The sequence below is a fragment of the Sinohyriopsis cumingii genome, chromosome 5, assembly GCF_028554795.1.
Source record: "Sinohyriopsis cumingii isolate HCF-2022 chromosome 5, ASM2855479v2, whole genome shotgun sequence".
NCBI classification, from domain to species: domain Eukaryota; kingdom Metazoa; phylum Mollusca; class Bivalvia; order Unionida; family Unionidae; genus Sinohyriopsis; species Sinohyriopsis cumingii.
This window is the reverse complement of record NC_142965.1, coordinates 111,482,637-111,499,508: the sequence shown is the minus strand read 5'-3', so window position 1 is coordinate 111,499,508 and position 16,872 is coordinate 111,482,637.

Sequence of the window (16,872 nt, the reverse complement as noted above, 5' to 3'; positions counted from 1 at the left end):
ACCAGGACAGGTAACACTAGCGTTTTCAACTAGACCACTACCACTTGGATACCCCTCTCCGCTTGTTTTTTTAGAACCAGCTTTTTTTTGACGTTTTTCTCGGACTTCTTCTTTTTGCTGTTGTAGTATTTCTTGTTGTTGTTGTTGTATATCATAATCATCAATTCCTTTTCTAAATTCTTTTTATCCCAATTCTTTTGTATGCAAGCGATCAACCCCTTTATTCGTTTTATACAACCAATTAACCCAGTCATCTCGTTTTATATTACTGTTTTTATACTCGTCTTTTAAAAAGTCATTTCTTGAATAATAGCTTTGAGCGGCAAAATTACCAAAAATCCTATAATCGTCGAATTTCAGTAATTGAGGTCGTTTTATTTGTGTTATAGCCTCTTCAGTGAGTTTATCTATAAAGGGAACCCCTTTTTGAGTGGAAATTTTTTGAAGTTCACCAACATCACCCTGTTCAGAATCATCAATATCAACTAATCGTTCATACTCTCGTTGGGTTTTTATATCACTGGAAAGTTGTTTTATCCGTTGCTGTGTTTGTTCTGTCTCTGCTGCTATCTTTTCAAGTACAGGAAGAAGAGGCGCCTCTTTCCGTTCGCCCTTCTTAGGAATATCTCCATATATTGCTCGTTCTGTTGCCGCTGTAACATCCTTAGTCGCTTTAGTTACCGGGGCAAATAACTGTTCACTTCCAACAGCAAAATCAGTTTGCATTTGTTGCCGCGTTTGAAGTTTCTCTCTCACTCTATCTCGTAACGGTATAAACTTTATAAGCGCTGCTAGCCGCTCTCTGGCTAGTCGAGTAGTAAGTGATTCACCTACCATTATTGTAAATTGATCCGCAATTTTAAATAAAATTTTCTAATTTTCCGCCGGGTCTTTCCATACATCACATATATATAATGTTACATTTGTATGCCGACTTCGTCACGCGACGTGGGCACAGGTAACTTCAAGCTGAGGCTCCCCACAGGGGTTTCGTCTATGATCCTCCTAATGTTTTTAATCTTACTAGAGATCTCGCGGCGTTTTTCATAAAGCTGCCCGAGTTTTTTTCGTATTGTTTCAACGGCAGTGAATAACCCAATGAATACGCTTACGTCATTGCCATACAGGTTCTCATTAATTGTATGTTGTAATCGTTTTATAAAAGAATACTCGCGGGCTAGCGTAAAACGCCCTCGCTTCGATTGTTCGTTTATAGCCTCATAATCGGATAATATTTCCTCGCTGTTGAGCCTATCAGATAATACAATTCCTTGATTTTTTAATTTTGAAATCTCAGTTAATATATTATTGATGTCTTGGGAATCCATATTCTTATAAACATCTTATTTCTAATATCAAAAATTTTATTAAAATTTAAGTTTAAAGTTTAATAAAATTATTGGGGGTCAAAAATGACCCCGTTTTTGTATGGACAGTACAATGCCGTAAATCTCCACTCGAGTGTTGTGGCAGATTGCAGGCATACATGGACAGTACAATGCCGTAAATCTCCACTCGAGTGTTGTGGCAGATTGCAGGCATATACATGGACAGTACAAACAATGACGGGGGCGTGGTTTGCACTCAACCGAACCAAAACGCAACCCATGAAAATCAATCATGGTTGCGTAGTTGGAAAAAACCAACCGCGCACACTATGAATGATAGTGTGGGCTGCGTTTTGGTTCGTTTTGAACTTCAACGAAGGGGGCTTTATCCCCTCCCCCCCCCCAATTATATAGAAAAAAAAACATCTGACCGTTTCCCGCCAGGCAATTGCCCGCTGCGAGGCGCGAACCCGTAAATTGTTGACTCGAGTTTCATAGTCAAACATGTTTGCATTGGACTACGGACCGCACCTAACAAATAACGAGTTTTTAAAAAATATAAGCACGTAATGCGTTCCAGGTGAACGCGCATAGGTAACTTATTTACATTGAAACAGACGACTATTTGCAAATCACGTGACAGCATAACTCTATCATGGTGACTTCGTCATACCCTCACGAGTTATCCCCCTTCAAATATGAAAATCGAATTCTATGTCCGTTTTTACTTGAGAAAGCTGTTTGATATACTCGTTCTGCAACAAATCGTACTGAGGCGCTACAAATGTCAAAATATTTTCCTGCCTCATTCATTGACTGAAATATTTTTTCCTCGTGCGTTGACGTATCAAATGATTTGACGCCCCTTGCTGCTTTTGAGTACTTACCAGTCTGGCCTTTTTTAATATTTTCACTCTGAGAGATAGCTTGCAGATTACACAGTCTGTTATTTTGATAATTAGAATCAATGTGATCAATAACGAGACTATCTTTGATCAATCCGTGGAAACATTCATAGATGATTCTGTGACAGAGATATTTTTTCCCTCCAGCAGTAAACATTAAATACCCGTGATTGTTTTTCCATCCAACCGGCTTCTTCAGTCTGCGGTTTCTAACAATACCGTCGCGAGATGCCTCGTAATTGACGAGCAGGGGATGCGGCTGAAATTCTTGGTCCATTTATATAATAATACTACTTGTCTAATTTATTATTTGGTTTAATTATAAATCTTTCAACATAGTCTTGGGGGGTTTTGATTACGGAGTCAGCGGTGGGGTCAATGACGGCGTTTTTAATTCGTTTGTCATAATAGCGTTTTAGTTCCCTGTATCGCTTTCCGCCACAATTAATACACAACTGCGATTTTCCTCTTACACCAACGTGACAAACCAAGCACGGGAGGGGGCCAAGAGAACCATTACGAACGCTTTGTAAATGATACCCGCAGGATTCACCTCTACATGATTTATTGCACGGGGTTATCGACCCAATCATCAACCATTTGCATTTATTCATTATACTATATTCTTTTATTTAAATACTTGTTTTAATTATATGGATGAGTTTGAGAGATTAGCAGTAATTAAGCCCTGGAAAAATATTAGGTTTAATCTCGATAGAGTCCTCAAGGACACACCAAAAGCGTTAATAAACGATAAAACCCTGTTGAGTAAAATACGCGATTGTATCAATGAATTCAAACGTGATGGTGCATCTCATAGTTGGTCAACATTTCGAATTGATGGTGTTGTTGATGCTACCATGAACGACAACCGCGCAGCAACGATAATATCACAACTTGACGGTAAAAGGTATTTCTTCAGAGTAAAATTCATTGTCCGGGTGGAATCAGGCGATTGGATCATACGTGATAAATTTGAACCAGTTCTCAGCGACAAGAAAACAGTCACTGTCAGCCGCGACTCCAAGCCGGGGTTGTTAACCGGAATTGACAGACCATACTATGAACGAGCGTATCCTGAAACAGCAGTTGTTTATGGAATATACCCGTTAAATAAGAAACCTGATATCGGAAAACTGAAACCGATGAAACAGTCAACGGGGATAAATTGTGTAGCAGAACGAATAATAGAGCATTTTACAAATGCATGTCGAGGAAACAAATTGACTGATTTACGACGTAGCAAAATCAACCAGTGGGAACTAACCGTAAAAGAGCGTGGAGCAACCATCAGCGACATAGCGAGATTAGAAACATCGCTGAGATTTCCAATAACCGTTACAACGATAACCGGTGAAGTATTATACGAATCGAAGTATAAATCGAAGGGAGCCCCAATCAAAATTATTGATCATAACGAACACGCATGGACGCCCGCGATCACAATATTTCCACGGGATAGAACAGTAAAGTATATACCCGAAGAATTCCTGGGAGAACAATTCTCCAAGGATGGTTTTCTCGCGGAGAGGAAACTATTTGATGCTATTGCCTACTTGTGTAAAAACGACCCTGTATCAGTGTGGTTACTTCGCAGCGCTGAAAACGATGCGGATACCTTTGATCAGTTTGTAAGACCAAACGGCGAATTATATCGTACTGAAGCATTTCACAACAGGATGAAAAAAACCGCCATGGAATTTGAAGAGCATGATGAACAACTGCTAACAAATTGTTTTACGATTCCATCGGTTGTAGCTCATGTTGCAGCAAGGAAAAATGCGTGGAGACCAACGCGCAAGGAATTTCTGCCGGATGTACAATCCAGTTGTTTGGAATACTATCACGGTGGACTATGGAACACTGAATACAGCCGCGACGCTATGATCTCGGTTGATATGGTTGCCTGTTATCCAGCGAGTTTTCTCGGGTATGGATCCGCCGCTGAGTACTTTATACGATTTGGACACCCCAGTCATGAAATGACTCGTGTTGCTATTAATGGACCACTGCCTGATTTTGATTTAACCGGATTCGCTCGCATAGTATCATTTGAATTCGCGGCAGGACTCCATCACTGTTGCTATATTTGGATCGGTAGACACATGGCTGAAAAGAAGTGGTTGCCAATAGCGCTGCTACGGTATATGATTGATTGTAGCATGCTAGTTTCGTTGATTGTCAGTGACGCGATTATATCATACCGGGCACAGACTGAAGTCTGGTTACCAGAACCGGAGCGTCTAGATAGCATAATTGACGAGTCCAGAAAACACGTTGATGCCGACGAGGAATATATCATCGAATGGTCCAGGAGGATATTCAACCAACGAAACCGCGAGGCAAAAGATCTCGGTAGAAGAATAATTGGTAAGTTCACACAAGGTGGAAAAAACCACGACTACAAACGATATTGCTCACGGCTGATTATAGATGACGCAGAATATGATTTCGTAATCAAGGACGCAGTGGCAAAAAATAGATACGTGAACTGCAAAACAGCTTTCTTGTCCAATGGAACAAGGTTGGGTACAGTTGTTACCTACAGCGACGGAGACAGCCCGGCATACCCGCATTTGAGGGCGTCTATGCTGGGTTATGCTTGCATAAATTTATTCTCGATGATAAATAAATTTCCCGACACCGCGGTTAGAGTAGCCGTTGATTCGTTTTATGTTGACGTAGCGTATAAGGAAAACGTAGCCGGGTTTACTAGTCCGGACGAGAGTTGGGGTACATGGAGAATTAAAAATGAAATACGACGCGATTATTCCCCGTCAGCAGATGTCACCGTTGAGAACAACTACTTACGCGGTGATAAATTGTCAGAATGGTCTAATGCACCATCGTGTTCTGATCCAATTTGTAGACACAAAACAGTTTATTTAAGCGGCTGTGGCGGGTCAGGAAAGACGACTCGGGCAATTGAATTATTTCGAACGCGGGCAAGTATAATCGTGCTTACACCGACCCATAGACTAGCGCGAGAGATAAAACAACGAAATGTTGACGCCGTTACTTATCACAGCTTTTTTCGATACAGCGGCGGTGAGTGGACTCCTGATCGAATGGGTGAAAAATTTATTCCTGAGGTTATCATCTGGGATGAGATATGTACTGTTTCGTTAGATACTTTACAAATGTTTCTTGAGTGGTTGCTGCGCGCGAATACAGCGGTGATCATGTGTGGCGACCATGGCCAACCACCACCATTTGTCGGCGAGGGCCCACATGATTGGTTAAAGGGTTTTGTGGACTATTATGAAGAAACCGATACTGATTACCGAGCACTTGATGAACAACTGCGCGAGGTTAAAAAATTAATCAGATTACAGCCGGATAGAATTCAGTGTGAAATAATCCGCGAGGTGATTCCGGAAACGCCGTTAAATGAATTCTGGGAAACATGGAGACCAAACGATTTAATTGTAGCGAGTAGAAAGATAGTCAGGGACACACTTCAGCGGAGGTTGTTTACGTTGCATAAGGAAAAGTTTCCAACGCGCCCAGTGCCGTTATGTTATAGACCCGCGGACACACGGCGGCAAAACATTGAAGTTGAAATCCCGGCCCCGACAGCGTCAGGGACAGAAAAACAAATTCTCGTGCTGAATGATATCGTGCTCGTTGATATCAGCGTCGTCGAGGACGCGCTACGTGCTGATAAATCCCCGTGGACGCTAGGATACGCAACAACAATACATTCCTCGCAGGGACTAACTATCACGGACACCATTGTTTGGATGGTTGATAATCGCATCGAATGGTCGAATCTAGTCTATCTTGCAGTGTCCCGAGTACGGAGAATAAATCAGCTTCGAAGAATTGTTATTGACGAAGCCACCGACGAAGCCGGCGACAAAGTCACCATCGATGCAAGCGTCATTGATAGAAAACTCTCGGGTTACCGCCAACAGGATAAAAAGAAACAGCGGCATTTTGATATTGATGCCGAATTAATAATTGCGTTACGACAACAACAGAATAATCACTGCGCGAGTTGCAATTGTATAATGAGTTGGCGTTATTCGGATAAAGACGCTCGCCAATTTACCGTGGACAGGATCGATAACAGTCTCGGTCATGTCAAAAACAATGTGAGGTTGACTTGTCTTGAGTGCAATAGACGCAACGGCGCTAGTTAAGACCACGCGGGGGTAATTGAGTATCGTCAGGTATCACTTGTAGTTGCTCGCGTGTAAATCCGCGCTGAGGAGCAGTTGAATCCAGTCTGTAGATCGGTGGTCTACCAGTTGATCGTGTTATCGTTGATATGTTATGTGTGGTAACACTCCAAATAGGATCGGTAGCCCTTTTTTTACCGCCTTCAAGCTCTCCTGGTTCATACAGATATCTCACGGTGACATTGCCGAGAATCGGCTTGGAAACGCTATTTATTTTTGATTTTCCGGGTATATACTCGTATTTAATCGCGTCGCTGGGCTTCATGTTGATTACTCGGGTAATCTCGTTATTTAACGCTGCAATTACGCCTGGCAACCTTTTAACCCATTCACGAGGTCGTTTTTCCTGGATGAATTCCTTCGCGTATTGATATCCAAATAACCGTTCAGCGAGAGTCCGATTGAATCGTTCAACAATTGCCTGATCACGATGTAGCGCAGTATGACCTCGTCGTACCGCGACGCTATGATGTTTCAGCGTTGATAAAACAGCGCCGCGAAATTCACTACCGGGATCAACTTGTAATAGATTTGGCCAGCGCAGAGAACCTCTTTGATAAATTCTTTCAAACGCAGCGGCTACTTCAGTTGCTGACTTTGTTTTTAACGGCTCCGCTTGTTTGTATCGACTCGCAACATCAACTACGGTTAGCGCGTATTTGTAACCGTTGTCATGCGGCAGAAATAATATGTCAGCTTGATGAACTTCATTAGGTACGCTGACATCAAAGCGCGAGAAGTTGATTTGTTTAGGCGGTGGTAGATAAATTTGCCATATAGCCTGTTTGGATAACCAATTAACCGCAGTGGCCTTTGTTACCTTTGCAGCGCTTGCAAGCTTACCAATTGCGGCCTTCCCCTTCCAGTATTCTCTCGGAGAATAATAGATGGATTCCATGTTGTTATTAATTACCAGCGCCCATCATTAATTTACCTTTCATAGCCGATTTTACCAACCATGAGGCCAATTTTTCTTTGACGGATTTATCAGGAATAGCATTTAACGCGTGAATTAATTTTACGTCAGCGATATGACGCTGTTGAAGATCGCTACTTTTGTAAGCAACATCATGAGCATGACACGCCTTATCGATAGCGTTTATTGGATACTCACCGGGTTTTGGCTGATTTTGATCATCGAGTCTGATATCTAATCGTGTTCCGGGGCCGCAGTAGCTATATCCTGGGAGGTGCTTTTCTCCTGGATACTTTGCCCACGGTGTTCCGGGGAGTTTTGATAACCTGGCTGCAATATCACCTCCTCGCTTTTTTTTAAAACATCCCCGGGTTTAATAGAAATAAATCTAAATTTCTTTGTACCGCATTGTGCACACTTACCAGTAAGGGCCGATCTGTTATTTCTTGTTGTAGCGGTTGTCATATCATTTGTGCCAGTACGTACTCTACACTTCACACAATATAGATCCATAATTTATGTATAGAGATATGAATATAATTGATTTTTCGGCGACTAAAACAAGAGAACCAGTTAAGCATGTTGCAGCGTTACCAAACTCGATCCGGATGATTATCATCGGACCATCTGGATCCGGCAAGACGCAATTGTTACTCAATTTAATAATGAGATGGATGAAGTGGGATAAGTTGTATTTGGTTGCTCCTAGCGTAGATGATCAACGATGCTACGAGGTGTTGAAAGATTTCAACGAGAATGCATCAGCGATCGCTAAAAAAAATGTTATTGAGTTTATTACAGATATCAATGATGCACCAGGTATTGATGATATTGATGGCGACGTTAACAATCTAGTCGTGTACGATGATGTTATGTTAGACAATCAAAAAAACCCAGCTAGGATATTTTCCAGAGGCATGCATAAAAACACTGACGTGATATATGTCACTCAACGGTATACTCAGATTCCAAAAGTAATCAGAGACAACTGTAATATTCTTGCTGTATTCAACGGCGTTGATACACACACGCTACGAAATATTTGGCAGACATGGTGCGGCGGTGACATGGACTTTAATGGTTTTCGAAACTTTTTTAGTCATGCTCAGTCGACCCCACATGGATTCGTAACGATAAATTTACATGATCCTCGGACACGATATCGTATCGGACTTGACCAAATATTCGGTTAGTTGTAAATAATTTTCATTGTAAATAACCACTTAGCAGCAGGGGGGGCGATGACATCGACGCGGTCGTCGATGTGCTTACCGGACGCTGACGACGCTGGGGATCGACGCGCAGAAGGTGTTAATGAAACCAAATGACGATTGGACGATCCCCAACGACGTCGTCGTTTTTTTTTTACCAGGCCCTGACGACACTAGATCGTTGAGTGCAGAAAGTAATAATTAAGCAAAATAACGATTGGACAAAATGTCCGATTCGCCCCCCCCCTGCTGCTAAGGATTAACTTTTAATTAGTCGCGCTGGCTTTCTTGCTTGTTTATTTACGACTAATCTTTAGCTATTGTGCAGTTTGACCACAGCTGGCCAGAATATGAAAATAGGGCACATCACAGGGAGAAACGATGAGTCTTTTTATGAATTTCAAGCAAATTCGACCAAGAAGATCGATCAATATTTAGTGAAAACAAGGCTTTAAAAATGCCACAAAAAACCTCCTGATTTTAGGTCCCAATCTCTATTTTTTTTATTAGTCTTCCTACTGGGCTTTTGAAAAGTTCATAGGTATGCCTTACATCCCGTTTTACAAAAGTATGGTAATCGTGCTAATATTATGGAATAAAAGGCCATTACATATCAATGTACTGGTATAGTTACCGGTCAAAACTCCCTCTTATCACAAGCCAGTTTCAGGGTTTTAATGATTAGCTGGCCTGTACTGCTGTCGCAAAATGAAAGACAAATTCATCGACTATCAACATAGGATATGCCAAAACATCAAGCTTTCCATTTTGTGGAAAGTTATGAAGTTTGTTCAGCTAAAACACAAAACTAAAATTGATTGATGTTGAGCTTAGTTGATCTGTATGAGAATTTTAGCCTTTATTATTGCCACTCTTTATGAACATGTAAATTATGATGGTTATGTGCCTTGTACAATTAAACATGCATACCTTTTTAAAAATATTACCTCAATTTTATAGAATCACTTATATCATTGAAAATGAGTAACTTGTGAGCGCGTGATTTAACATAAATGAAACAGCTATTAAGTACTAGCTGAAATGTTATCAGGAAGAATGCAATTTGGTCAAAACAATGAATAAAGCAAAATCTGCATCTAATATGTTTGGGAATAAATAAGGATTTAAGTGACGCTATGCATGCTTTGCACTGTGTAAGTACTGTACATTATAGTTCAGCATGGTCTCCCTGGTAAACAAAACCGGCCCACAAATTATGAAGTCTGTATTTACCTTTATTTAACATTGTGTTGGAGAAATCAGAAAATATGCACATGGAAAATAATAACAAAATCAATCATAGTGTACTTAGTAACAGTTTAATAATTGTCAGGTCACGGAAAGTTACGTTTTTTAATATGCCTATGTCTTAGGACACAGAAAAAATTATTGTTTCGTGTCCCAAGATTACAGCCATTACAGTTGTCAACAGAAAGACCTAAAAACTGTCAAGTTTAGACATTGTTTCACGCATAAGCTGCCCCCCCCCCCCACCTTCCAGGCCTTTAGTTTTTCCTAAATTATTCGGCTTCTATATGAGTATATACGGTACTTGTTGAACACGCTGTTTTCAGCCTATACTTAAATTAGGATATTATGTTACACAAAATGTCTTGCATCTCTTAATTTCAAACTTCTTTTAAATCAGTTTAGTTTTTCTCCTGATAAAAAATGTGATGGTATTTGCTCTTAGAGAAATTGGTTTGACAGTTTACACAATGTTAAAAATTCTCAATTATATTTTTTATTGTTTTGAATACTTACTATAGGTCTGTACCAGTAGGCACATGGAAACTCTTTTTGCACAATAAATATTTTTGTTCTCTGCACAGTTATATTTTTAAGTTGTACATGAGAAAATGTTATCTAAATTTATTGTTAGCTTTTGGCCATGCTAGTTACAAAAAAAATGACTGCAGTAAGTAACAGTCATGCCATAGCCATTTTTATCTTGTGACTGATGCAGACTCTCAATGTTTCCCATATATAAATCTAGACATTTCTTAACAACTCGGTCTCCTTTCAATCCAACGATTACTTGGATTGCTTTTATTGTATTTTTTTGTTTTGATTTTTAATGACAAGTATTTTGTACTAGGTAGATTTATTGCCATCATTATTTAAGAGATTGAATTGAAAATGTAATATAATAATAATAATAATAATAATAATAATAATAATAATAATAATAATAATAATAAATGTATTTCAATAATAATAATAATAATAATAATAATAATAACAATAATAATAATAATAATAATAAAAATAATAATGATAATATTAATTGTATTTTAATATTAATAATATTGTATTTCAACAATAGTAATATTAATAATAACTTATTTGAAAAATAATAATAATAATTATAATAATAATTATTATAATGTATTTTAATAATGCTGATAATATAATCATAATAAGAAGAATAGTATTTCAGTAATAATATCAATAATAATAATAATGATTGTATTTCAATAATAATAATGATTGTATTTCATTGAAGACAGAAGCCAAGATATTAATTTAGCATTTTTTTCCTTCAACTGACTGTTATAGGGTACACAAGAATGCTATGTTACACCTAATAAACTGCCTAAGAAAATCATGCCTAACTAAGGGTCAAGAAAAAGATCATAAAAAAAATTTCTTCATTTAGTTTTGACATACCTGGTATAGATCCATCACCAGGATTTAAAATCCTCTGCAAGTTAGTGGTACAGAGATGTTCACCCGAAGCAGTATTTTTAAGGTGACTAAGCAAATACAAGAGTAAGATACACATGACAAAAAGTGCATTTTAATGTAATTCAAACTACAGAGCAAAATGAATTGACTGCAAGAGAAGATAAATATAAAAAGAATGTGATTAGAAAATTGATACTGATTTGCAAATATCTTTTTCTCGTTAGCCCACCTCCACCAAGCTGTTGTGTTACCCCTAACTTTGGCATTGGCATTTGCACATGTACCGGTAAAATAAAATACCCCTGTACACCTTTACTGCATGTCAGCAATTCCTTTCTCCAAGGTCATGGACAGCAGTTTGGATTTGGTACCAAAGCATATACCCCGTGTGGAGGGAGCTAAATTTACATATATACATTATTAGCACATTTTTAATCAAGTTCTTTTATTTCTGTATGCTTTTTGGCAAACTCTGTAATGCTTCTATACTGTTATACACGTGTGATGACACGAGAAAAAGTGCCTGGAATGTCGCTGATATTTTCTGGTGTCTTTCGTCACAAAGGCCACCTTGCATAGCTACCTGTGTCGTCGAGAGTAGTTTTGTTATAAACCCGTAAACCTGTACAATCAAAGTCGATAAGCTGTAAAGGTATCAAAGGTTATTACATACATATACTAGTATGCATATTTACATACATACCCACGCATGCCCATACTCGCCCCCGCCCATGCATACATACATACATACATACATACATACATACATACATGCTTTAAATGGATGCATACAGACAGAAGGAGAGAGAGAAGAACACTGCAAACTTAAACAGTACTGAAATTCATCGAGAACATTTTCATTTCAAGACCACACGATTTAGGGATCCCCAACCTCTTTAAAACGTAGTGTTGACAAATGGAAAGTTAATACAGTATATGAATTTGAAGTGCATTTAATTTGCTAGATTATTTATAGTTATCATTTACCAGCATCATATAGTATTGATTCTTCGTCCGCTTTTTAGTGGGCGGAGTGGAAGGGGTGCATCACTTTTTGAACGTCACTACTTTTTGAGAATGGTCATCTATGCCCGGGAGAGAGCACGCATTGGACACATGGATTAAGACAAACAATTCAGGAATAGAATAAAGTAGATATATTTATGGAATACATGGTATAATGTTTCTGGCATGATGGTGATTAACATAATTTATAGTGTAGGCCTGGATATGTCAGTAGTGAGGATACAGTAAATGCAATGACAGAAACGGGGCAAGAAGATAGATATGGTTAATACTGTATGACAAGAAGATGCATAGATATGGTTAATACTGTATGACAAGAAAATGCATAGACATGGCTAATACTGTATGACAAGAAGATGCATAGATATGGTTAATACCGTATGACAAGAAGATGCATAGATATGGTATGCTGTATGACAAGAAGATGCATAGACATGGCTAATACCGTATGACAAGAAGATGCATAGATATGGTTAATACTGTATGACAAGAAGATGCATAGACATGGCTAATACCGTATGACAAGAAGATGCATAGATATGGTTAATACTGTATGACAAGAAGATGCATAGACATGGCTAATACTGTATGACAAGAAGATGCATAGACATGGTTAATAATGTATGACAAGAAGATGCATAGATATGGTTAATACTGTTTGACAAGAAGATGCATAGACATGGCTAATACTGTATGACAAGAAGATGCATAGACATGGCTAATACTGTATGACAAGAAGATGCATAGACATGGCTAATACTGTATGATAAGAAGATGCATAGACATGGCTAATACTGTATTACAAGAAGATGCATAGATATGGTTAATACCGTATGACAAGAAGATGCATAGATATGGTATACTGTATGACAAGAAGATGCATAGACATGGCTAATACCGTATGACAAGAAGATGCATAGATATGGTTAATACTGTATGACAAGAAGATGCATAGACATGGCTAATACTGTATGACAAGAAGATGCATAGACATGGCTAATACTGTATGACAAGAAGATGCATAGACATGGCTAATACTGTATTACAAGAAGATGCATATATATGGTTAATACCGTATGACAAGAAGATGCATAGACATGGTAAATACTGTATGACAATAAGATGCACACACATGGTTAGTACTGTATGACAAGAAAATGCAACGACATGGTTAAATACTGTTTAGAGATAATGACTTTATATGATACAAACATGTTGTGCATAGATCAATTTAGAGTTGATTATCCAAAATCAATGCTGGATTACCAAATAGGCAGAATAGGTACTGGCCTCGGGGCCCCGTGATAACGGATCAAAAAATAATATTGATAAAACGTATTGGGAGATATTTTTCATGGGGGGGGGGGGGACAAGATTTCGACTGCCTAATGGCCTTAGGGCCTCCACAGGGTTTAATCTGACACTGTCCAATTACACTGAATATACCGTACTGTAACAAAATATTAGCATAATGCATTCAACAATTTCAATGAGACATTAAAAATATGTAATATGTATGCGTTAGAGATTTTCACGGAAAAATGCAACTAAAAGCATCAGTAATAGGATGACATCATGATCAGTAAGAACAATGAAGTCGATAATGCAGCAAGAGTAACGACAGCAGCAATAACTACAACTGCAACAAAAACAACGCCTTATCTGCATTATTCTTCTTTTTCTTCTTTTCTTCTTCTTCTTCTCTTCTTCTTTTATTATTATTATTATTATTATTATTATTATTTATTTATTTATTTTTTTATTTATTTTTTTCTCTCTACCTTATGCAATGGTGAGCAAATATTGTTATTAATTTTTAGCTAAGTGAGCCTGGTCTGACCGTCTTGTTCGTTATTGTTTTTTTGCCACTGCTGCGCAGTTGATCTTTTTCCCACTCGATGATTTAAGAAAGACTGCTTGAAATTTGATCTAATTCAGTAAACAAATTAAATCGCTTCATTCTATATTAAATTAGATTTTGGATATTGATCCACCCAGAATTGACAAGTGTATGTTGGAAACGTAACGTTGTCTTTACTTAAACTAATAAATAGAGAACTGTCTTCATTATGTATGTCTGCCTGTGTAATTAGTTACGAATTAGATGAATAAGCTCTGATCGTACTCTCAAACTGATGTTCAAAAATCTACCTCAGCCGCAAAGAATTCGAAATTTTACAAAGTTATGCAAAATAATGTTATATTTGCTTATGTCCAGAATGAGCATTATTATAACAAATGATTAAATTGAATTGTACTCAGTCTGAGCGGTGAAAGATTGAAAATAATGTTTTTCATACAACGTACTTAACACACGAAAAGTCTTAAGAAGTTCATATTATGATATCCGAATTTATTTGTGTAGGATCAATATGTTCTAAATACAGGGCTTATTACTGAAACTAAACATTTGCGGTGGAATGAAAGTGAAAAACTACCACAAAGGAAGCTAACGGTGTTTTGAAATCATCGACTATAAATTAGTATAAATTAAAGGCGAATATATTCAAAATATTTTAAGCTTTTACTCTGATATTCTGGAAATTTTCAGTGTGAGATAATTATAATTTATTGTTTCGTGATATCAACGTAGTTCGTCTTTACCTGTTCGCATCTCGAGATCACGAGTTACTTCGACTTAGCAAGTGTGTGACCTGGACAAGGTAATTCATTATCTCGAACTTATATATCATGATCTCGATTTCTTTAATTCGCGATCTTAACTCGGTAAATTGTGATATTAACTTTTCAACCTTTAGATCAAACATAAAAGAAAATGCTAATCTCTGAATCCAGTGGTATATGTTTAGATACACACTTGTATGTAAAAAATGTTATAACAACACAAAGATCATCACAATGGTTAGAGAGATAATTTCGTTCCAAGCAGGAATCAAACCGATGCCGCGAGTAACAGCAACTATCGCATAGCTCAGTCATCGTTGATATAACCAACCGGCCTCGCGTTCATTTGCAAGGCAAGGCAAGGCTGAAAGTAGGCACCAGAGCTCACTCGCTGACCAAATGCAATTGATCACTCAGCTATATGCACAAACCCAGTGGATTTCCATTTAGAAATGTAAGGTACATACAAGCAGTTGAAATTATAAATTTTCACCAATGTACTGATATATTAACGCTCAGCCTGACTGTCGTAACACCATCCTGGTCTCTTTTTCTTGTTATCGTTTTTAATTTTAAACAAAATGTTTAAAAAATGTTACGCTGTGTCGTAGCACTTAGAAACGCTGCTTAGCAGTGTCGCTGAATAATGCAAATTCTTTGTGCGCTTTGTAATACACTACTATCAGATTCAAGTTTATATTTATATGGCGTTTGCATAAAAGTCGGATTAAGGGGTGGATAAAATTACATGTTGTGACAATTTAAAGACTGCTTTCAGAGTGTATTTGTAGATCTATAAAGGCCTCTCTATCTTAAGTGCCGTCGCCTTAATCCATCTCTGGTTTGTACAACTTGCTGACTCATTAAATTCTCCATTCGCCGCAAGCAGCTCTTGCTATAAAATTAATTAACATTAACTTCTTATTTTAAGATAATTCTGACACTTCATGTTGCAGTTGGTTGTCAGATTCCAATATAATGTCAAATTACTGTGAGAGAGAGAGAGAGAGAGAGAGAGAGAGAGAGAGAGAGAGAAAAGGCGATACTGAAAAAACGGAAGACTCTACGTTATTGGGATAAAGCTTATTCTTTTATATTTTCTTAAAACTATTCCACGACTCCAGTTATACTCCATGTTGTGATTGTATTTGCTAATCCGCAATATCCAACAAATACTTATAATCTATATTCTATCGTTGTATGTAAAGATTCTTATATGTACATTTCTGAATACTCATCTTAGGTTACAACTCTGGGTGTACATTCCATGAAGTAATATAAATCACATGATTCTGTAAATATAATGGTACATACCAAGAACTAATACAAGTCACATGATTTTTCAATCATTATGGTACATACCATGAAGTAAAATAAATCACATGATTCTGTAAACATAATGGTACATAGCATGAAGTAATATAAATCACATGATTTTTCAATCATTATGGTACGTCCATGATACAATGAGAAGAACCATTCTGAATATAAAGGACGCGCGCGCGTGCGCACACACACACACACACACAGACACAGAGACAGAGTCAGACCTCATTCAATCGTTTCGAAGACCCAGATGCATCATTTATTTAAGCCTCTACTCATCGTCATTCATTGATTCAATTTCAAGTTCAAATGAAATATCTACACATTTCACATCCCATCATTAAGGGCAATCAAATCGTGAATATACAACATTTCCTTGACTGGGTGGTTGAGGGTGTTGCTTCTTATTAATTCACCTTCCTGTTCTTTTTCACTTCATTTCTTTCGAAATGTGTATGTTTATTTTGAAGTATTCTTTTATTTTTATTTTCAAAATAACAGAAGCAATTATTAGCATAAAAGCGAGAACATTATTGAGACTAAATTACCAATCAAATTGGACACAGGGACAATCAGCTGTTGATATCCGAAGTATTTAAGGTGGCGGATGATACTGACAGGTCGCCAAACATAGAACTGGATCTGAAAGTCTCGTGTACATAT